Consider the following 25,436-nt stretch of genomic DNA (forward strand, 5'->3'; position numbering starts at 1 on the left):
CTAAGGACAAAACTGCCAGTAACCAGATAGTAGATATGCTTTTGGAGTAGCTAATGATTTTGGAATATTTTGGAGGCACCAACATGTCTTTCTTACTTTCAGTGGAAATGCAATTTAAAACTGCCCCAATATTCAGGAATTATTAAGTGCAATATTTTAACTTGCCAGTTTAGCTGTTATTAACATTCCTGGGGATTCTAAACTTGACTCTTTGGAAGCTAAGAAAAATCACCTTGCTGATATTTCCACAGGAATGCTGCTCTTAAAGGGACCAGCAGCAGCCAAATCTGTGTCATTGTCCAAAGGGATACTTTCCCCAATGATAATTTTGAAAAAACTGGCTAGAGATACCCCAAATTGGCCTCAGAAAAGAAAAAAGAAAATTAAAAACTCAACAATTTTCGGTTTGTAAGAAGAGAAAGCTCTGGTTTGAACCAAATAAAAACCCAGTCCTATTGGAGATTCTAAAATTCCCACCCTTCACCACTGTATATTCATTAAACCATTGGTCTCCTGACCAAATGACAGCCTTTCTGGATCAGTGTTGGTGGGGAGACTTTATTAAAAAGGCCACAAAATGCACCTATCTCTCTTGTCCCATTTGTCTGAAGTACAACCAAGGGAAGCCTGTCAGTACTGCTCCTGGACATTTAAAATTGTGGAATGGACCATTTGAGGTCTGGCAAATGCATTTCATACCACTACCTCCATCTCACGGATAAAAATATGTTTTAGTCATGGTCTGTATGGTTTCACACTGGACTGAAGCCTTCATCTGCGGAGAGGCTACTGTTTCTTCTGTGGCTAAAGTCCTTTTAGAAAAGTTATCCCTACCTGAGTATACCCCTCTCAAACTTCTTAGTGATTAAGGAACTCATTTTACTGTCCAGGAACTTTCATACATCTGAACTCAGTTGGCAACATTTATAGGGTCTCTCCAAATACTTTGGCTGAAAGCATTGTCATTGGTCCTTCTAAATCTCAGATTCACTTTGGAATGCATTAACACTCACACTTTGAGATAATCACAGGATGCCCAATGCACTTGGCTCCTGCTTCTTTTGACTCACAATTGATAAAAGGAGAGATACTCCATTACAGCAAAGGCCTAATTTCTTCCATAAAAATGATCATGCTTTGGTATAGCAATCTTTTCATGGTGAGCCCTCAGGAGATGAAGACCTTAAGCATCACCCCTTGCAACCTGGAGATTCAGTCTATTGGAAAAGACCCCTCCAGAAGAACTCTCACTGGAAAGACACCTATCATATACTGCTAACCAACACTTGTGCTGCCAACCTCCAATGAATAGACTTGGATTCACGTGATGCACCTAAAGAAAGTGCTGAACCTTGGCTACACATCATCTTGTGACCTGAAAGTAAAGATTTCCTGGAACTGAAGCAGAATATAGCTAATGAGACAGCTTTCCCAAGACATCCGGACTGGGCCTGTTGGAAGTTTGTCAAACATTTGATGACGACACAACACTTCAGATGATCTCCAGTGTCTATGATCTTAATAACATGTGGTCTTTAGATAAAAAGTGCCTGAGAGTTCTCCTACCTATCCCTCCTTGTTACTTGAATGAGACTCTAATAACTTTCCAATCTGTGCACTTTTCCTCCAGCACGAGCCACTATACCCAGGAAAGGTCCTTCCTACTACTGAGGAGCAAACAGTCACTGAAACTAGAAAACCTGACTCTTAATCATTGATGCTATCAGAAAAAGATATTGATCAAAAAAGAAAAATGTAGAAAATTAATAAACAGAAACCTCAATTAAATGGAGTTAGGAGACAAGAAGGGAGAACTCTCAAACCCTGTGACCACAGCAAAGTCCAACGGGAAAACAAAGACTCTTCTTTCCTGGCAAGGATTCAGCCAATGAAAAGCATGGACTCTTTGTCTTCTACAGTCCTCTCAACTTCCTTTTCCTCTCTATAACATCCTTCTCCTTCCCTTGCCATGTGAGGACTTGCAGGTGGCTTGCCATGGTTGCAGACCCCAGAACTGCAATTCTCTGCTGCTCCTGAATAAACCCATTTTTGCTGGAATAATACCTGGCACTTTATTTGTTTTAGGTCAACAAATGCAAAGAGAAAAGTTTTCCTTCTGCTGACATATATATTGAAACAATTTAAGTGGATGATTTGAAAATTGCAAAAGGTTGTGTAATAATAGCTTCCATTTAAAGGGTACCAATGCATGAAGTGTGTTACAAGTTACAAATTCACTGTGACTTATATAATGTCCACAAGAGCTCTCTAAATTGGAAGTTTCAGTATGATGGTTGTTCTACCTTTAAAAATACTGAGGCACAGAATCATTAAATAATATGACTGAAGTCCTTACAGTACTAAGTATGAGAGTATTTATTTGAACCAAGGCTGTCAGACTCCAGAGTGTGAGCACTACAGTGTCTTGTCACTAAGTTATGTATTCTGACAATTTCATTTTATTAAATTCTATTCTATCTATATTAGCAAATCTATTCTATCAAAATCTATTCTTCAAAAAATCACTAATATAGAACACAGAAAATTAGATATTTAGTCTGGATCCCCACCAGAGGAAAGTAAACTATTAAAAATAAATTAATATGGCTTTACTGATATGAATGGAAAATTGAAACATTGCTCTCCATTTTGATCATCTTATATATTCTACTTTTCTCCCAATGTATGTTGTTTTTTTTGGGTTTTTTTTTTTTTTGCGGTATGCAGGCCTCTCACTGTTGCGGCCTCTCCCGTTGCGGAGCACAGGCCCCGGACGCTCAGGCTCAGCGGCCATGGCTCACGGGCCCAGCCGCTCCGCGGCACATGGGATCTTCCCGGACCGGGGCACGAACCCGTGTCCCCTGCATCGGCAGGCGGACTCTCAACCACTGTGCCACCAGGGAAGCCCCCAATGTATGTTGTTTAAGGTATTTGATATTCATAAATCAAAATGTACAACTATTACCACTCACACTAAAATTACTAAATTGTATGAACTGTTTGATTTTAAAGAAGTCTGAATATGTTTATAAATTTTCCATATATGCAGAATTCTCTTCACTGTTTAATAACATTGTCTAGTGGATTTTGATTTAAATCATTCATTCTGTTTAAATATTCCAAACAGTTAGTTAAAAATCTTCTGAACCATTTTGAAAGGAAGTTACTGCATAGTGATTTTAGTTGAATATTCAAACATATTCATATATTTAAAACACTTGGATAACAACTCCCTTACCAGTTATTAAAGCAAGGGGTGTTATTCAGGCTAAAATTATCTAGAAAAAAAAAGTTGAGATTATTTCATCACTTTTAATATACTAAATGATAGACATAAAGTTTGTTAAAATATGGGAACTGTGGGTAAGGAAAATACTATAAATCAGGAGAACAGAGTATAACAGAAGAGCACATTTAGAATGTTGATGAAATCGGAATGTGTCTTGGGATATATAGTGAATATTCATTCACCCAAGAAAAATTTATCTAATCTTTATCTAAAAATTCAGCATTTTAATTACATGGCTAGATTCGAATTAATATGTTTTCCAAGGATATGCATTTTAGTTTTACTTAATCTTATCATAATTTGATTAAACATATGAATGATTTTATTCTTCTGCTGAATACTTGGCACTTTCTGCATTTACACAAATGAAAGCTTAGGTATTGGAAATAGACGTTGGGTTTTATACCAAATCTAGTCTCTTTGCATTGATATTAAATTGTTATATATATTAATAATAGAAAAATTATTTTTGAAATATTATAGAAAACAGAGCTGAAACATTAGTATTATTCCTTAATGAAAGCTTTCTATTCTCTCATAATTTCTAGAAAGTTGTATGTTTTTGTGATATATTAGTTTTTTTTTTAATTCTTTTCATAGAAAAAAGTGCTTTTAGGTAAGATTATACTTGAGAATTAAATCAAAGAAAACCTAATAGGCACTGACTTGGTAAAGAAAGGAGGAATAAAGTACCTCTGTAACCAGCAAATTAAATTTCTCAACTCATAGTATGAGATCTTACAGACTTAGTGTTACATTTGCAGGTAAATATTAAAAATATAAAATGTTTTTTATATGTGACTGTTGAGGGAAATATCTTAACTTTGATTCCAGTCACCTTTCCACTAAAGCCAAAATAATTTTCCTGATATTCAATGTTTCTTCTATCACAAGAAAGAAAAATGCTCTTAAATACGTTCTCCATCATATGGCTGTTTTGGTTAGACTTTATCCCATCAGGAATAAAGAAGCAGTGCCCTAGGTTTATGCCCTTCTTAGTAATCAGAATTAGTCCACAGTAATTAAACTGCTTCCTAACCTTTGACAGATAAGTCATTATGATTTAAATGGGTTTATTTTTATTTTGAAGGTAGAGTGGGAACTGAACAAGATTTCACTGACATTATGCCAAATGAATAATATCCTACAGAAAAATGAAAACTTAAAGTTTTTAACAGCCTAGTTTTAAAAGTCTGTTTTACAGTTGAGAAATCCTGCCACTCATTGATTAGTTTACATTGATATTTCCCAGACTTTTAGTGCTCTTATCTAAGTTATAATAAAAGTATTATTAAAAAACTTGTTTTGATGGTTTAATGAAATGTTATATTTTAAAAACATATTGTAAGCCATAAAGTATTATGAAACTAAGCTATTACTATAATATAATTAATTGAGTACAAATTTCCCAAAGGAAGAAACTGGTGGAAAAAGATACAAATATATATATTTGATTTAAAGATGTTGTTTAATAGATTATGGAAGGGTAAAAATATTCTTAAATTATAACTGATGATCACTTTTTAACTTTACTATTTCTAGAAATTTCTTTTTCCATGTATGCTTAAAATGTCAAAGAAAAGATGCCAACATTTTTTATCTTTGGTCTTGAAACAGATGTTGCTGATATGAATTGTGCATCTGTCCTTTGATGACAATATGAGTCGTGTTATGAGTTCTGGAGAGATGTGTGTAGATGGCCTAGATTGTGCCTTTTAGGACACATGTAAGCTCAACAGCAGAAACGAAGTAAACACACATTCCAGTCCACTCTTCTGGCTTTACGCTTTGCAAATTATTTTTCAAGTATATATATTTGCTGTAACTACTGTATGTATTATACCAGGCTTTTATACATTTATTTTAATGTCTTATTTAAATTAATATTGTCGTGGGCTCAATTGTGGACCTCCCCACCCACATTTGTATGTTGAAGTTCTAACCCTCAGCACCTCAGAATGTGACCATTTGGAAATAGGGTGTTTAAAGAGATAATGACGGTAAAATGAAGTCATTAGGGTGGGCCTTAATCCACATGACTGTTATCTGATAAAATGACATTAGGACAAGGACAGACCCAAGGGAAAGATCAAGTGAGGATAAAGAGAAGAGAATCATCAACAAGCCTAGAAGAAAGGCCTCAGAAGAAACCAACCCTGCTGACACCCTGATCTCAGACTTAGACTAATCCATATGTTTCATGATGCCATTTATTAACGAAACTAAAAATTATGGTAAAAATAGATTGTTACTGTCAAGGACAGTCACAATGAGTTCATAAAACCCAGAGAGCCGAAATGACCAGAAGCCAATACTTCTGAATCAAGACCCAGTGAAATTTTATATGTAATACTGCACTTATAGTTGATTAAATATGTTTGACATTGTTTGTCTTTCACGTTAGAAATGTGTTTGATTGTGAAAAGCCCACATTTACAGAATTTTTTAAAACTTATTGTTCCAAACAACCATAAGAAAATGAATTAACCAATTTTAGGAAAATTCTTGAGACTGTTTTTGATATTTCTTATCTTCAGTTAAAATGCACTTTAGCATCATATTTATCAGATACCAAAAAATTACAAATATTTACTAACTGAAAGAAATAAGCAGTTGTTGCTCAAAGTGGCTGAGAATTCCACTGTTAACATGTATAGAAAAGAACAAAATAGTGAGTGGGAACTTTTTACTGTATTTTGGATGCTTGTTTGCAGTTTGGGCTGTTACTCTTTCTGTTAAGTATCAAATAAAATTATGAGGGTCTAGAGTCTAGAGGCTCAGTCAGGGTGAGTCAGGCTCAGAGGGTGAAAGAGGATGCATGTTTGAACAGGAAAATGATTGGATGCATTAGTGTGGTAGGAGAATTTAGGACTAATTTCCCCTAAACTGTCAAAACACACGGATGGGGCTTCCCCGGTGGCGCAGTGGTTAAGAATCCATCTGCCAATGCAGGGGACACGGGTTCGAGTCCTGGCCTGGGAAGATCCCACATGCTGTGGATCAACTAAGCCCATGCGCTACAGCTACTGAGCCTGTGCTCTAGAGCCTGTGAGCCACAACTACAGAAGCCCGTGTGCCTAGAACCCATGCTCCGCAACAAGAGAAGCCACCGCAATGAGAAGCCCACTAGCTGCAACTAGAGAAAGCCTGCTCGCAGCAACGAAGACTCAACACAGCCAAGAATAAAATAAATAAATTTAAACAAAACAAAAAAAACCACTGAGGATGCCCTTTAACTTTCTAGGCAGCAGTGTTTGGGGGTTGTTCATTCTGATAGAACAGGGAAACTGGACCAGCACAAGGGTCAGTGAGCAGAGCAAAAGGGTAATTGGAGGCCTGGCATAGCATGGATTATTAGATTGCTCTTCAGCTAAGTACTCAATAGAAATAAGTAGTAATTAAGAAAAATTAAAGTGAAAAAATCATAACACTAACATCTCTAAAAAAAATAAAGCACAAAATAGCACCACTTCGTGGCCTATTAAAAGAGCACCACACAGTAGAGGTAGGTTTTCCAGCAGAATAGAGGAGCAGCTGTGATTCAACAAAAAAGTGAACCAGAACCTACCCACACACCCCCCAAAAAAAATGTCACCTGGAGACATTTTTCTTTCTATAGTTCAGTGAATGATTTAAAGATGTTACTCAGCATTTTATGGAATGGTGGAAATATTCTTAAATTATAACCAGCAATCAATTTTCAACTTTACTATTTCTAGAAACATGTCTGTCTAAAATGTTACAGAAAAGATGTCAACCTCTGTCTCTGATCTTGAAACAAATGCTGCAGGTGGCAGGAGCAAGCTAGAGAGTTTCAACTTTATTCAATACCACTGTGACTCTATTGTACCATCCATATTGGTAGAGCCAGCCCATTTACATAGGCATTTTCAGTGTCAATACTTTCATAATTCCCTATGTCCAAAATCAATTCTAAGTTCATTAATATCCTAGAACTTTTTTCCTGTGCAATTAAGAAAAAATAACAATGAGTTTTTACAACTGTTATGGCATTTTAATCCTGGATTCCCTTTTGGATAAATTACCTATCTTGTCACAGCCTGGTTTACACTGGGCCACCATAACACATTTATACAAGTAACATAATTGTATCCTGAACTCAGCTGCCAGCTGATTACATTTTCATTCATAACCCATCTCAATTGCCCTGCTCATTATTCTAGGTTAAAAAGGCTTTAGATAAAGGAAATCTTTATTTACTTACATGAATTAGATCTGAGTTATGCATTCTAACCTCCATTAACCCATTCTTAAATTACCCACCACTGACATGTGAAATCATTTAAAGCTCATTGATACTCATTCTATACAAAGCAATATATGTAAATAAAAGTTTTAAGGCTTTTGAGATATTAAACCGTAACAACATTTTTAAGATGTTGTATCTATACCTCTTTTTGCAAGGAAAAAATCCATTTAATTACTAGGAAAAAATAACAGCAAATTCTGTATCTTTCACTACCTATCTCTTCTCTTTCTCTAGGGTCTTATGTCATCAGAGTAACTTAATAACAACCCTTCTTACAGGATTTGATTATTTGGGGTTAATAGTGCCATTATCAATAGAATGCTATATAATATTTAAATTGAAAGACTTTCTGAGAAATAAAACTAACCTGATTTTCATTCCCTTACATACTATTCATATAAAATGTGAATTTACATATGAATTTTCAGTTCTGGAAAAAGAGAAGTCATTTGTCACTTTGGTTTGTAAATATATATTAAGGTCAGCATTTTCAGCTGACCTCAATGGCTTGACTAAATTTCAACTTATATAATTACTATTTGCCTATGCAAATCACCCCTTTAATTAAAATTGCATAATATAGGCCCAGTTTCATGATGTAAATTATGCTAATTTTTTTGAGTCATTAAACTTCACCAAGGATCGTCCATGCTTCTGTACTAGAGTTTCATGGATTTATTTCTAAATCATATAACTGGTGAATTGGGACACAAAGCAGCCATTTTGCTGCAGCAGCTTTATACAAATGATCCTACAAAAATATAAAAGCATACCATTTTATAACCCAGTAGTACAGACAAGCTATATCTATCATCCATATCCCTAGCCTCACCTAATTTTGACACTTTTGCTTTCTAATTGCCTATAGTGTTGTATTTTTATAGAAATGTGCTATTTATTTAATCAGAGAAGTAATTGCTTTCAAGTATGTTAGAATTAGGCTAATTTCTAAGACATTCTGGATCCAGTCTTCCCAAATTATTGTTATAGAAGAATCCCTGCACTGATGTGAAATACAATGTATTTGAAACTCAAATATAACAGAACTTGTGACCAGTCTGAAACATATGATAGTAGGAAAAAGTGTAGAGAGATATACACTGTGACTTTATGTAAATGGTTAATAATGAGAAAATTATCTCACAAAAGCAATAGCAAAATTTCTTTAAAAACCATCTTTTATGCTTCCTCATTCCGAAGTTTTGCACCACATCAAATCCAGTCTCTCTGCACACTCTGGCTTTACTGTCCTGTTGCCCCTTCTTTCATTTTCTCTGTTTTCCCATTCACATCTACCTACATGCTCCTGCCCTGCCACTATTTCAGTTGCCCTTTACTGGTGTCCTAAATACCTTATGGGTGTCATTGGCATCCCTGTTTCATCTACTGTCCTTGCTGCTCACAGAGAAATCCTTCAGGGTTGTCACATTCCTATTGTAAAACTGAGAGTGACATGTATTCTTTTGCTGTCTCCCTTTTTTTCATTTGCTTTTTGAGAAAATGAGGGCTTGAGCTTATTTACACATACTAAGGGGAGAAAGCCAATAGAATTAGAGCAATTGAAAACATAAATGAAAAAGGTGATAATCAGAAGATCCTAGAATAAAAGGAAGGAGAAATGACGCTGAACTCTGATGAGAAATTAGCTTTAGGCAAGAAAGAATGTGGGTCATAGATGCTATCATAGAAAGGAAGGGGGGATGCCCACATGAGTTATCCTGATCTTAGGGAGACAAAGAAACAGATGATCTCTTAGGAGTAAAGAAAAATAGTAGTAGGTTTTTCTTGGCTTGCAAAGAATAAAAAAGGCCACTGAAAGTATACACCAGATTCAAGTGAAGTCAAATACTAAGGCCACATTACAAAATTGGAGAGAAATGACTTTGCTTTTTCTGAAACAATCACAAACCTCAGCTCATTCAGGAAAAGGAAACCACTATTGTTGTTTTCATGTTTCACTTTTTATTTCACTGTACTTCACCACAGAACTGAAATCACTCACAACTTCAGGGACAAGGACATCCAGGAAATCTATTATTATTATTATGGAAAACCTGAACAAACTTTTTGGCCAACCCAATAGTATCCAGCCTGTCTAGAGTAGAGATTTCAGACAAAGGTTGACATTGAACAACACTTTAACGTAATTTATTTTTATTTTTTATTTTATTTTATTTTACATCTTTATTGGAGTATAATTGCTTTACAATGGTGTGTTAGTTTCTGCTTATTAAAAAGTGAATCAGTTACACATACACATATGTCCCCATATCTCTTCCCTCTTGCATCACCCTCCCTCCCACTCTCCCTATCCCACCCTTCTAGGTGGTCACAAAGCACAGAGCTGATCTCCCTGTGCTATGCAGCTGCTTCCCACTAGCTATTTATTTTATATTTGGTAGTGTATATATGTCCAAGACACTCTCTCACTTTCTCACAGCTTACCCTTCCCCCTCCCTGAATCCTCAAGTCCATTCTCTAGTACGTCTGCATCTGTACTCCCATCTTGCCCTTAGGTTCTTCATGACCATTGTTTTTTTTAAGATTCCATATATATCTGTTAGCATACAGTATTTGCTTTTCTCTTTCTGACTTACTTCACTCTGTATGACAGTCTTCAGCTCCATCCACCTCACTACAAATAACTCACTTTCGTTCCTTTTTATGGCTGAGTAATATTCCATTGTATATATGTGCCACATCTTCTTTATCCATTCATCTGTTGATGGACACTTAGGTTGCTTCCATGTCCTGGCTATTGTAAATAGAGCTGCAATGAATATTTTGGTACATGACTTTTTTTGAATTACGGCTTTCTCAGGGTATATGCCCAGTAGTGGGAGTCCTAGGTCGTATGGTAGTTCTATTTTTAGTTTTTTAAGGAACATCCATAATGTTCTCCATAGTGGCTATAATTTACATTCCCAGCAACAGTGCAAGAGGGTTCCCTTTTCTCCACACACTCTCCAGCATTTATTGTTTGTAGATTTTTTGATGATGGCCATTCTGACTGGGGTGAGATTATATCTCATTGTAGTTTTGATTTGCATTTCTCTAATGATTAATCTCTAATGATTAATGATGTTGAGGATTCTTTCATGTGTCTGTTGACAATCTGTATATCTTCTTTGGGAAATGTCTATTTAGGTCTTCTGCCCATTTTTGGATTGGGTTGTTTGTTTTTTAATGTTGAGCTGCATGAGCTGCTTATAAATTATGGAGATTAATCCTTTGTCAGTTGCTTCATTTGCAAATATTTTTTCCCATTAAGAGGGTTGTCTTTTCAACTTGTTTATGGTTTCCTTTGCTGTGCAAAAGCTTTTAAGTTGCATTAGGTCCCCTTTGTTTATCTTTGTTTTTATTTCCATTTCTCTAAGAGGTGGGTCAAAAAGGATATTGCTGTGATTTATGTCATAAAGTGTTCTGCCTATGTTTTCCTCTAAGAATTTGATGGTGTCTGGCCTTATTAGACCTAAGTAGGTTTTTAATCCATTTTGAGTTTTTTTTGTGTGTGGTGTTAGGGAGTGTTTTAATTTCTTATTTTACATGTAGCTGCCCAGATTTCCCAGCACCATTTATTGAAGAGGCTGTCTTTTCTCCACTGTATATTCTTGCCTCCTTTATCAAAGATAAGATGACCATATGTGCGTGGTTTATCTCTGGGTTTTCTATCCTGTTCCATTGATCTATATTTCTGTTTCTGTGCCAGTACCATTCTGCCTTGATTACTGTAGCTTTGTAGTATAGTCTGAAGTCAGGGAGCCTGATTACTCCAGCTCCGTTTTTCTTTCTCAAGATTCTTTGGCTATTCGGGGTCTTTTGTATTTCCATACAAATTGTGAAATATTTTGTTCTGGTTCTGTGAAAAATGCCAGTGGTTGTTTGATAGGGATTGCATTGAATCTGTAGATTGCTTTGGGTAGTAGAGTCATTTTCACAATATTGATTCTTCCAGTCCAAGAACATGGTATATCTCTCCATCTATTTGTATCATTCTTTCATCAGAGTCTTATAATTTTCTGCATACAGTCTTTTGTCTCCTTGGGTAGGTTTATTCCTAGATATATTTTTTTTTTTTTTGCAATGGTAAATGGGAGTGTTTTCTTAATTACTCTTTCAGATTTTTCATCATTAGTGCATAGGAATGCAAGAGATTTCTGTGCATTAATTTTGTATCCTGCTACTTTACCAAATTCATTGATTAGCTCTAGTAGTTTTCTGGTAGCATCTTTAGGATTCTCTATGTATAGTATCATGTCATCTGCAAACAGTGACAGCTTTACTTCTTCTTTTTGGATTTGGATTCCTTCTATTTCTTCTTCTTTGATTGCTGTGGCTAAAACTTCCAAAACTATGTTGAATAACAGTGATGAGAGTGGGCAAACTTGTCTTGTTCCTGATCTTAGTGGAAATGTTTTCAGTTTTTCACCATTGAGGACGATGTTGCCTGTGGGTTTGTTATATATGACCTTTATTATGTTGAGGAAAGTTCCCTCTATGCCTACTTCCTGGAGGGTTTTTATCATAAATGGGAGTTGAATTTTGTTGAAAGCTTTCTCTGCATCTATTGAGATGATCAGATGATTTTTCTCCTTCAATTTGTTAATATGGTGTATCACACTGATTGATTTGCATATATTGAAAAATCCTTGCATTCCTGGGATAAACTCCACTAAATCATAGTGTATGATCCTTTTAATGTGCTGTTGGATTCTGTTTGCTAGTATTTTGTTGAGGATTTTTGTGTCTATGTTCATCATGATATTGGCCTGTAGTTTTCTTTCTTTGTGACATCCTTGTCTGGTTTTGGTATCAGAGTGATGGTGGCCTTGTAGAATGAGTTTGGGAGTGTTCCTCTCTCTGCTACATTTTGGAAGAGTTTGAGAAGGATAGGTGTTAGCTCTTCTCTAAATGTTTAATAGAATTCGCCTGTGAAGCCTTCTGGTCCTGGGCTTTTGTTTGTTGGAAGATTTTTAATCACAGTTTCAATTTCAGTGCTTATGATTGGTCTGTTCATATTTTCTATTTCTTCCTGGTTCAGTCTCAGAAGGTTGTGCATTTCTAAGAATTTGTCCATTTCTTCCAGGTTGTCCATTTCATTGGCATACAGTTGCTTGTAGTAATCTCTCATGGTCCTTTGTATTTCTGCAGAATCAGTTGTTACTTCTCCTTCTCTTGATTTGAGTCGTCTCCCTTTTTTTTTTTTGGATAAGTCTGGCTAATGGTTTATCAATTTTGTTTATATTCTCAAAGAACCAGCTTTTAGTTTTATTGATCCTTGCTATCATTTCCTTCATTTCTTTTTCTTTTATTTCTGATCTGAATTTTATGATTTCTTTCCTTCTGCTAACTTTGGGTTTTATTTGTTCTTCTTTCTCTAATTGCTTTAGGTGTAAGGTTAGGTTGTTTATTTGAGAAGTTTCTTGTTTCTTAAGGTAGGATTGTATTGCTATAAACTTCCCTCGTAGAACTGCTTTTGCAACATCCCATAGGTTTTGGGTCATCGTGTTTTCATTGTCATTTGTTTCTAGGTATTTTTTAATTTCCTCTTTGATTTCTTCAGTGATATCTTGGTTATTAAGTAGTGTGTTATTTAGCCTCCATGTGTTTGTATTTGTTACAGATTTTTCCTGTAATTGATATATAGTCTCATAGTGTTGTGGTTGGAAAAGATACTTGATATGATTTCAATTTTCTTAAACTTACCAAGGCTTGATTTGTGACCCAAGATATGATCTATCATGGAGAATGCTCTATGAGCACTTGAGAAGAATGTGTATTCTGTTGTTTTTGGATTGAATGTCCTATAAATATCAGTTAAGTCCATCTTGTTTAATGTATCATTTAAAACTTGTGTTTCCTTATTTATTTTCAATTTGGATGATCTGTCCATTGGTGAAAGTGGGGTGTTAAAGTCCCCTACTATAATTGTGTTACTGTCGATTTCCCCTTTTATGGCTGTTAGTATTTGGCTTATGTATTGATGTGCTCCTATGTTGCCTGCATAAATATTTACAATTGTTCTATCTTCTTCTTGGATTGATCTCTTGATCATTATGTAGTGTCCTTCTTTGTCTCTTGTAATAGACTTTGTTTTAAAGTCTAATTTGTCTGATATGAGAATTGCTACTCCAGCTTTCTTTTGATTTCCATTTGCATGGAATAACTTATTCCATCCCCTTACTTTCAATCTGTATGTGTCCCTAGGTCTGAAGTGGCTTTCTTGTAGACAGTATATATACGGGTCTTGTTTTTGTATCCATTCAGCCAGTCTGTGTCTTTTGGTGGGAGCATTTAATCCATTCACATTTAAGGTAATTAGCAAAATGTATGTTCCTATTACCATTTTCTTAATTGTTTTGGTTTTATTATTGCAGTTCTTTTCCTTCTCTTGTGTTTCATGCCTAGAAAAGTTCCTTTAGCATTTGTTATAAAGCTGGTTTGGTGGTGCTGAATTCTCTTAGTTTTTGCTTATCTGTAAAGCTTTTAATTTCTCCATCAAATCTGAGTAAGACCCTTGCTGGTTAGAGTAATCTTGGTTGTAGGTTTTTCTCCTTCATCACTTTAAATATGTCCTGCCAGTTCCTTCTGGCTTGCAGAGTTTCTGCTGAAAGATCAGCTGTTAACCTTATGGGGATTCCCTTTTGTGTTATTTGTTGTTTTTCCCTTGCTGCTTTTAACATTTGTTCTTTGTATTTAATTTTTGATCATTTGATTAATATGTGTCTTGGTGTGTTTCTCCTTGGATTTGTCCTATATGGCACTCTCTGTGCTTCCTGGACTTGATTAACTATTTCCTTTCCCATATTAGGGAAGTTTTCAACTATAATCTCTTCAAATATTTTCTCAGTCCCTTTCCTTTTCTCTTCTTCTGGGACCCCTATAATTCTAATATGGGTGTGTTGTTTTGTTTGTTTGTTTTTAAATTTTTATTTATTTATTTGTTTGTTTTTGGCTGTGTTGGGTCTTCATTTCTGTGCTAGGCCTTTCTATAGTTGCGGTGAGCAGGAGCCACTCTTCATCGCAGTGTGCTGGCCTCTCACTGTTGTGGCCTCTCTTGTTGCGGAGCACAGGCTCCAGACGTGCCGGCTCAGTAGTTGTGGCTCATGGGCCTAGTTGCTCCACGGCATGTGGGATTTTCCCAGACCAGGGCTCGAACCCGTGTCCCCTGCATTGGCAGGCAGATTCTCAACCTCTGCAACACCATGGAAGCCCTGTTGGTGTGTTTAATGTTGTCCCAGAGGTCTCTGAGACTGTCCTCAATTCTTTTCATTATTTTTTCTTTATTCTGTTCTACAGTAGTTATTTCCACTATTTTATCTTCCAGATCACTTATCCATTCTTCTGCCTCAGTTATTCTGCTATTGATCCCATCTAGAGTATTTTTAATTTCATTTATTGTGTTGTTCATCGTTGTTTGTTTCATCTTTAGTTCTTCTAGGTTCTTGTTAAATGTTTCTTGCATTTTGTCTATTCTATTTCCAAGATTTTGGATCATCTTTACTATCATTACTCTGAATTCTTTTTCAGATAGACTGCCTATTTCCTCTTCATTTGTTAGGTATGGTGGGTTTTTGCCTTGCTCTTTCATCTGCTGTGTGTTTTTCTGTCTTCTCATTTTGCTTATCTTACTGTGTTTGGGGTCTTCTTTTCGCAGGCTGCAGTGTGGTAGTTCCTGTTGTTTTTGGTGTCTGTCCCCAGTGGCTAAGGTTGGTTCTGTGGGTTGTTTAGGCTTCCTGGTGGAGGGGACTAGTGCCTGTGTTCTGGTGGATGAGGCTGGATCTTACCTTTCTGTTTGGCAGGTCTGCGTCTGGTGGTGTGTTTTGGGGTGTCTGTGGCCTTATTATGATTTCAGGCCTTTTCTGTGGTAATGCATGCGTTTTTGTTCCTGTCTTGCTAGTTATTTGGCATATCATGTCCAGCACTGTAGCTTGCTGGTTTTTGAGTGGAGCTGGGTCTTGACATTGAGATGGAGATCTCTGGGAGATTTTTGCTGTTTGATATTACATGGAGCTGGGAGGTCTCTTGTGGACCAGTGTCCTGAACTTGGCTCTCCCACCTCAGTGGCACAGCCCTGATGCCTGGCTGGAGCACAAAGAGCCTGTCCTCCACACAGCTCAGAATAAAAGGGAGGAAAAGAGAAAGAAAGAAGAAAAGAAAGAAAGAAAGAAAGAAAGGAAGGAAGGAAGGAATAAAGAAAGAAAGGAAGAAGATAAAATAAAATAAAATAAAAGTTATTAAAATAAAAAAATAATTATTAAGAAAAAAAATTTTTAAGTAGTAAAAAAAAAGGACAGACAGAACCCTAGGACAAATGATAAAAGCAAAGCTATACAGACAAAAATCACACACAGAAGCATACACACTCACAAAAAGAGAAAAAGGGAGAAATATATATATGTATATCGTTGCTCCCAAAGTCCATCTCCTCAATTTGGGATGATTATTTGTTTATTCAGGTATTTCACAGATGCACGGTACATCAAGTTGATTGTGGAGGTTTAATCTGCTGCTCCTGAGGCTGCTGGGAGAAATTTCCCTTTCTCGTCTTTGTTTGCACAGCTCCTGGAGTTCAGCTTTGGATTTGGCCCCGCCTCTGCGTGTAGGTCGCCTGAGGGCGTCTGTTCCTGCTCAGACAGGACGGGGTTAAAGGAGCCGCTGATTCGGGGGCTCTGGCTCACTCAGGCCGGAGGGGAAGGGAGGGGCACAGAGTGCGGGGAGAGCTTGCGGCGGCAGAGGCCGGCGTGACGTTGCACTAGCTGGAGGCGCGCCATGCGTTCTTCCGGGGAAGTTGTCCCTGGATCCCGGGACCCTGGCAGTGGCGGGCTGCACAGGCTCCCGGGAGGGCAGGTGTGGATAGTGACCTGTGCTCGCACACAGGCTTCTTGGTGGCGGCAGCAGCAGCCTTAGCGTCTCATGCCCGTCTCTGTGGTCCGTGCTGTTAGCCACGGCTCGCGCCTGTCTCTGGAGCTCCTTTAATCGGTGCTCTTAATCCCCTGTCCTCACGCACCAGGATAGAAAGAGGCAAGAAAAAGTCTCTTGCCTCTTCGGCAGCTCTGGACTTTTTCCCGGACTCCCTCCCGGCTAGCCGTGGTGCACTAGCCCCCTGCAGGCTGTGTTCACGCCGCCAACCCCAGTCCCCTCCCTGCGATCCAACCGAAGCCCGAGCCTCAACTCCCAGCCCCCACCCATCCCGGCGGGTGAGCAGACAAGCCTCTCGGGCTGGTGAGTGCTGCTCGGCACCAATCCTCTGTGCGGGAATCTCTCTGCTTTGCCCTCCGCCCTCTCCTCCGTGTCTCTGAAGCTTCCCCCCTCCGCCACCCGCAGTCTCCGCCCGCGAATGGGCTTCTAGTGTGTGGAAACCTTTCCTCCTTCACAGCTCCCTCCCACTGGTGCAGGTCCCGTCCCTATTCTTTTGTCTCTGTTTATTCTTTTTTCTTTTGCCCTACCCAGGCATGTGGGGAGTTTCTTGCCTTTTGGGAGGTCTGAGGTCTTCTGCCAGCGTTCAGTAGGTGTTCTGTAGGAGCTGTTCCACATGTAGATGTATTTCTGCTTATTTGTGGGGAGGAAGGTGATCTCCGCATCTTACTCTTCCGCCATCTTGAAGCTCTCGCCTAATGTAATTTAAATTTCAAGAAATCTTCTCCCTCAATTGCTAGTTCAGATTCTCTAGCTTCGTACAGAATCCTTTTATTAGAGTACAAAAGAGAAACAGAACCAATAGGATACATGATTCATATATATATACATGTATATATATATATATATATATATGACTCTGACAAATACAGGGATTCTGCAGAAATCTGTAGAAATCTTGATACATATGAGGAGATTTATTAAAGGAATTGGCTCACATGATTGTGGAGACCTCTCGTCGGCAAGCTGGAGAACTAGGAAAGCCAGTGGTGTTATTCAGCCCAAGTCTGATGGCCTGTGAATGGGTGGGTGATGGTGTGAATCCCAGTCTGAGTCTGAAAACCTGAGAATCAGATGAAGTCCAAGGACAGAATAAGATGGATGTCTCAGCTCAAGCAGAGTTGGAATTCAATCTTCCTCCACATTTTTGTTCTATTCAGGCCCTTAATGAATTGGATAACACCTACCCACATTTGCAAGACTGATCTTTACTCAGGCAACCGATTCGAATGCTAATCTCTTTCAGAGAAACCCTTACAGACATACCCAGAAATTATGTTTTACCAGTTATCTGGGCACCCCTTAGTCCTGTCAATTTGACACATAAAATTAACCATCAAAATTCCTACCAAGTGTTGCTATCAGAACTCCATCTGGCACTTCTATTTTCACCTAGGCAGTCTAAGTCCTTTCTCCAGGTGCTACTTCTTTCCAACTTGATGTTGTTACCTGTGCATAAAATGACAACAAAGCTTTGCAGTAAAGGAGTCCCAAAGAAATACTGTTGCCCCCAGTATTTGGTAACTAAACAGGTTGTTTTTCATAGACATCTCTTCTTAGGTTCCAGCAAAGAAACATAAGAACCTGTTTTCTTGAGTTTAGATCAAGAGATATAGGCTGATGATGGTACTATGCTGCATTTAGCATCACTACTCCACTTCCATGTCTATGGCTTTCCTGAAGACCCAAGTTCATTACATATGGCTACTTCTTGTCTGAAAATAATTGTACTGGGAAGCATATCAAAGTTAATGAAGATATGTAAAGTTCTGCCAAGTCTACTCTACTAGTGTTACAGACATTCATAGAAATGTGATTTCTATGTGATACCACACTAAAAAGAAAAACAAATACACATGACATATAGTCCCCTTTGTCCTAAATATTCCATTCCTTTGCTCCTATTAACTTCTTAAATTCAGGCTATTATCATCCCTATATTTATACTCACTATTCTTGTTTTCAGTCTCTTGCTAGACTTGAATCAAAAAGAAACCTTACAGTCATCAGTCTGCAAAAAGAAACGTATTGATTAATAAGCTGAGGTATTCAAGCCACTCTGTAAAAAGAAAATTCCTAACATGGGGAGGGGAGAGAGGTAGTCCGTATATTCAAGTGTCTTAAAATTCAGGAGGGAAGTTCACTTCAACTGTTACTAACTTTCTACCCGTCAAAGAAAAGTGAACAAAGGTGTAGAAAATCAAAAAAGAAACTTTGTTCACACAGGGGAAGTGAGAATATATATTGTGTGTTCCTTTTGTATTCCTCTATTTGACAAAGAAGCAATTAAGCAGGTGAAAGACAACCCCATGGAAACACAAACAGTAGAAGAAATTTGTCTAGAACATCTGTTTAAAATTTCTGAAGTCAGAAGAATAGAGATTGATAAAGAGAAATATTCTCTGTAATCAGTTTAACACCTGCTCACTGAATCCCCTAATGCTCTTTTACTGTGCAGTGTTCTCCAAATCATGGATAACTCTGTCAATCAGGAAATCACTTAAATGAGGCCAAACCATCTTGTGGCAAAAACAACAGCAATAAAAACTGCAGGGACCATGGAACCCTTGAACATTGAAGATGTAAAAAAAGAAGAAAAACACAGAGTTTCATTTCTGTTTTTTGCAGTCCTTACTTAAGTGTTCCTTGCCTTGCTAATTTATTTTCAACAGAAAAGATACATTGCATTTTTCTATTGAGACCCCTTTTTCCCTTTCTTCCGTGACATTCTACTAAGATATATCCCTAGGTTTATAAGTAAAATCTATAAAAGTAATATTTTCTTCATGTCATGATCAATGTGTACTCTTTTTTCTGTGATTCTAGTCTGGTGGCTCACAGTATCATTGTTATTTGAAACAAAGTAGTTAGAGGAGAAAAATGTTCAGCTATCAAAATTAATTTATAGTTAAAAACCATTATATGAATTTTAAAGACAACTTACAAATTAAAATTTACAGAATTCAAAATTTCTTTTTTTTGACAAATTGTTTATTAAAAAAATGCCATTCATGTTCATGTGACAGTTTTACTTATTTATATTTTCAATTTTAGTATAATGACTGCTGAAATTTCAGCATTCTGATGACTGCTGCTTTTGCCCAAAGATAAATATGAAATTATGTGTAAATATTTTTTCTAACCTTGTAACTGCTTTGATTATTTTAATTCTGTTCAAATAATGGTTTGTTTGGTTTTTCAGATACTGTTAACAGATGGTAACCAGACAACAATATAGAAACAGAAAATCTGTGTTGCCAAGCTTTGAAATTTTAATAAGATTAAACTTGAATTTCATTTCTGACTCTATAAATAATTTTACCAATTTTCCTACAAAAAGGTATATTTACATTTGAATATCCTAAATTGACAGCATTTACAGTTTATGTTCAGGTATGAAAAGAAAATAATAGAAAACAGCAAAAGAAGTTTACTTTTTGCATAAATTCAAGTTTTCATAATTGTTTTAGTTGGTGGGACTACAAAAGATTGTTGTCTTTCATTGTAGGTTTTAAATAAATGTAATTCTGAAATTCATAGAAATAGGCTCAAATAATGCCTTTAAGATAGGATTCCCAGTACAAGAAGGAATTACATTCTCTGTAACTAGTTGAGTCCTTCAGTTGAATAAATTTGTTTGTGAGTCAACTAACTGAACCTGATGTCAGAATCACTGTGTTCTGGTCATGGCACTGCTGTTTCATTTCTCTAAGTCCTATTTCATCAGCAACAAAAGTGAGGAATTTAACTCAAGTTGGGTTTTATATCATGTCAGTATCATATGTATTCATTTCCCTCAAGCTGTTCCTGCCAGACCATGTCCTATGGTGTGTGCTCAACGTGGGCCCACAGATAACATGCAGAATGTCATGTTGGCCTACTCAACCACAGAGAAATCAGAATCCCAGTACATCAAAAACTCTCAGCGTTTTGAAAACTGATTGATCTAGAATCGGAACAAACATTACTGACCTATACCTAAATTTGATGGTGACTGACAGTTCTACAATATTCCTGGCTGGCATCCCTGTTTAAGCTTATGAGTATACTGGACTGCTACCTGACCTCTGTTCTCTCTCCATCCTAACTTACACCCCAGAAGCCTTGCTAGGGCCTGCTTCCTGCCTCCACAATGTCAGTTTCCAGACATATCATTTATCAAGTTCTGATATAAAAAGACTCCTCACTTAGTTAAGGAGGAAAACTTGGATTGCATGTACTTCTATTGACCTTTCCATTTATTGACATTGCAATTGGTAGCCACTTAATCAAAACTATGCCATGCCCTGTTTGGTCCTGATTATGTGTGCTTTACCTTACATAAGAAAACTTCATGGAGTGTAAGACGTTATTATGGAAAGAATAGTGGGAGTTGGGAGACCTTTTATCACCATCCATATTTTACCTCTTTAAAATTGAATTGGCAAAATGTAAGCCCAGCCACTGCCACCTGTTGGTTTCTTCATGAGTTCAGGACTGTGACAGTGGCTTATTTTCTAGGCAAATCCTTAATTAGATTACATTTTTTTTATAAAAGATACTACATTGCATATGTATTGACATTCTGCTTCACTTTTAGAATATCTCTACTCCTCACATGAATCTTTCAAAGTAGGTATTATGTAGTCATTTGAGGCTCAGAAAAACTAAGTAAATAGCCCTTAATTAGAATGCTAGTTAGTGGCAAAGCTAGCATTCAGACCATATCCTTTTGTCTATAAAAGTTGTGTTGTTTTCTACTACCTATTTTCTTCCCATTTTGCTTTAAAAAAAATCTCTTTATTTCTCCAGGCAACTGCAGCTAAAATTATCCACTACATATTAACCCCCCGTCCCATTTTTAATAGTAGCTCTCTGCTGTCTGATAACTCTCCCTGGATATTGACTTAGTGGCTGATTTTTATTATTATTTAAAAGCCTGTAACATTTCTTTCTGTTCCTTACTCATTTCTATAAGACAAGATCCTGACTAAAGTAGTCCTTCTGGAGACGGAGAAGAGAGAACCTCTGTTGAAACTAGCTGTCCCCAGAATTGTTCTCATACATGGTTAACTAGTAGGTATTCAATAAATATTTGTTGAAGAATCAATGAGAGATGGACCTAACAAAAATTGATGCTTTATAAATAAAAGTAGTTTTAGGGCACAATCAAACCTGTTTTCTTTATATTTACCCTTTGACAGATTAGGTCTGCCAACTGTAGAACATGAGAAAACAAACACATGGTGGGCTTGGGCAAGGAGCATGTCCCCATAATGTCTCTTTATATATTTAATCAATCAGATCAATTTTGGGTAACTGAGTTCTTTTCTTGGGTTACAAATTCCCTTAAGATAGTTCAACCTATAATGCATTTATATTTGTGTCTACAGCTTTATAAAGTGAATGCAAAAGATGGGATCAGCTTCAGTGGAAGTGGAAAGGGAGCAGGAAGGGAAATGCAAGAAGAATGAGTATGTTATCTGGTTTCTTTCCATTTCTTTCACTCCATCATGATTAGATTACTTGATGGATTTTCCTTCTCCAAAGAATCTACAAAAGTTATCTTGAGAATTTCATGCAATATATATTGTTAAGCTATCAACAAAGCACTTAATATTATCCTTGAACCAAATGTAGGATAATGACTAACACTTTTTATAAATTGGCAAACATTACTATCACAGTAGTGTTTATAAAGCTTCAGTTACACATATGGGAAAATTATTGCAGGATGATATATCTTGCAAGGAATAAACCAAGACAGACCTATCTGATTCAGATTTTGAACTAAATGCTAGACTCTGTGTAACAGTTGGTCTTAATTGATTTCTTTGGATGGACATCTTTCTAAGTATGTAGAAAAATCATTATTTATATAACTGACTAAGCAGGAGAATTAATGCCATCCATCAACACTTATGAGACTTTCTAAAATCATGTCTTCATTCATTTACAATTACATAACCAGCATTAATAACATGTCACAGATGAGATATGTCACAGAGAAATAGAGCACTTTAGTCTTCACAGACATATTACTGTAGCCAAGAGATATAGATAATGTTATTCCACTCTAAGGGTGTATATACCACAGAGACTGCCGATTCAACGTTTTATTCATTTTACAATGAACAAAATTCCAAATTAGATTAACATGGGAATTTGGTATCATGCATACAGTTCTTATATTAGGCTTTTGAGAAGCTCTGCCTGTATTCTCAGTTGAAACCTGCAAACCTGAACTCCGCAGGACTTTAAGATTCCCTCACTGAGCAGGGAGAATGAGACTTCAGATCTCTGTCCAATAGACTGAACAGTAACATCTCAGTAGAGTGATGCTTATTACTCCTTATTCCAAAACACAGGGGGCATTTCTAGTGAACCACAGAGTAACAGTAGAATGTGTTCACTGCTGCCCTGGCTCATGGGAAGATTTCCAGCTGGTTATTCTCATCTCTATTTGGTTTAGCCAATTAATCTTTTCTTTCATGGATGTAACCAGATCAAAACACACACACACACACACACACACACACACACACACACAAACTATACCCTGAAGAGGCTTAAATGTCTAAGCGTATTTTCCCAACTTGATTATATTCTCAGCTGCAGATTACTTCTAAGACCATTTTCACTCATTGTTTAAACAACAACCTAAAATTATTTAAGTGACTTAATACCACTTTCCAAATGCCAGGGGAGAATCAAAAGAAGTGAAAAATTTTTTCATTAATGGAAACCAGTGAACATAGTAAAAAAGAAGCAAGGGAACAATTCCTATGGAGCATATTAGCAAATGTGTAATAGTTTAACCATAATTTTGAGGTGTGTGCATATGTGTATTTGTATGTGTGTAAATGCTTTTAAAATGTAAAATAAGAATTGGTGTGGAGTTATGAGGGACTCAGCTAAAAAGCAACCTCAGTGAGATCTCTAAACACTGAATCTCAGTAGGTCCCACCTCATGATTCTTTATTTCAATTCACTGTTTCCTTTATTGTGCTGCACATTTTATAATTACTGGTCATTTCTCTCTTGTATGCCTCCCCCACTAGATTTTAAACTTCTTATAGTCAGGGATTTGTTTTGTTCACTATGTACCACCTAGAGCCTAACAAAGTGCTTGTTGCAAATAATGCTTGTTAAGTGATCAAAGTAACAAAGATATGGAATTTAAAATTTCACAGGTGTTTTTTTTTTTTTCTTCTTTATGCTTGCTATAGTTCAATTGAAGGTCCAGAATACTTAAAAAAAAAAAATCTTACAGTACTATGTGGGTAGGAAAAAAGATACAGCTGAAGCTGAAAAGCCATTTTTTAGGGAGAAAGTACTTGTGCTTTCTTTCATTAAGTATCCACAAATGTGCAAGGCTCTATGATAGATTCCAGGTAGAGAAATATGCCCTTGCCATACAATAGCCCATAAGCAATTGGGGAGATTGACAGCTAAACAAACAATGTCAATATAACATGGTTCTCTGTTGTATGAGAAAGACTCTCAAGATAAGAAAGACATGTTTTCACAGAGATGACCTTTAGTTTTGGTCATTAATGTTGAGTAAACTTTTTATTAGTGAAAAGAAAGAGAAAACACTCCCTAGAAAAAGAGACAGCAAAAGGGCACAGCATGGTCATGAATACAAAGCAATTTAATGCAGCGTTTCTTGAATGTTCAGGATAGATGGGAATGAAAAGAGAAAAGAACAGAAAATGCTTGGTTCTTAGTTATATTTAAGGTGTTAATCTACTGTTTTCCATCTTCACCAAGATTATGATTAATAGCAATGATTTGAGTGGAAGCAAGTGGAGTTTGGATTACGATTTTAAAGGAGATTTTAGACTTCCATCATTGCTAATCTTAAAGAGCAGGACAATCAACCTCTTTCTATAATTTAGATCAGCTTGATAATGAAGAAATAGAATATATGCTACTTTGAGGTCTTTTTCTTTCTAATTTTATAACACCTTATGAAAAAATAACTATTTGTAATTTACTGTGTGAAACTCAAAGTTTAAGACTATACTTCTGGAAATGTGAATTCAAAAACCTGAATCCTTATTACAATTGTTTTTCTATAGTTTACATTTACAGAAGCTTGCAACTTTCTTACTAGAGCCCAAATATAAAATTTTACTTGAAATGAGTATAAGTATTCTTATTTCATTTATCACTTTTTACATGGTAAGTAAAAAACCCTGAATTTTCAGAGACAAGGACAATTGTTTCACTAATCCCCTAAAAGGTGTCATGCTGCCATTTCTGTACATGTTTGGAAACTTTACATAGACCTCTACATAATGAATCATTCACATACATAATCCACTTCTTTTTAAACTTTGGGATAAATAAGGATCACCCCAAAAATAATTTAAAAATTCACAATTTACTACATTAGAGAAAAATGCTGAGAGGAAAATATAATATTCAATAACTCAAGGCTAGACTTTAACCTGGTAGAAATAAGCAGAGACAATGTGGAGAGGAACTGGGGCCCCCAGGGCCTGCACTGCAGGTTGGTCTTTCAATTGCTGCAATCCAGAGTGATGGGCTGTAGAATCATCACCAAATGGTTCTCCTATTTTTTTTTTTTTTCCACTGAGGAGATTAAAGATACCTCAAGTAATGTGCTCATGTTCTGTACTCTCCACATGGGAATTTTCATTACATCAGTTACTGTACTCCATGTCTCTCACATCATACACACACACATCTTACAAGGTGACTCTATCCTTCTTTCTTCCACACATCTCTCTTCTCCCACACTCTGCTTTCTATCTAAATTATTTCCTCATATCCACCAATCACTCAGAGCCAAATTTCTCAAGACACTTTATTTTCATTTCCTTACCATGTACGTTCAAATTTCTGTCTTTAAGGATATTTCCAAGAAACATAAAAGACATTGAAATTTAAGTTTTCATTTAAAAACTTTTCAATTAGGCCTGTGTAGTGTCTGAGTTGCCCTGTCCTTAT

The sequence above is a fragment of the Monodon monoceros genome, unplaced genomic scaffold (genome assembly GCF_005190385.1).
Source record: "Monodon monoceros isolate NGI ecotype Baffin Bay Population unplaced genomic scaffold, NGI_Narwhal_1 Super_Scaffold_11, whole genome shotgun sequence".
Classification (NCBI taxonomy): domain Eukaryota; kingdom Metazoa; phylum Chordata; class Mammalia; order Artiodactyla; family Monodontidae; genus Monodon; species Monodon monoceros.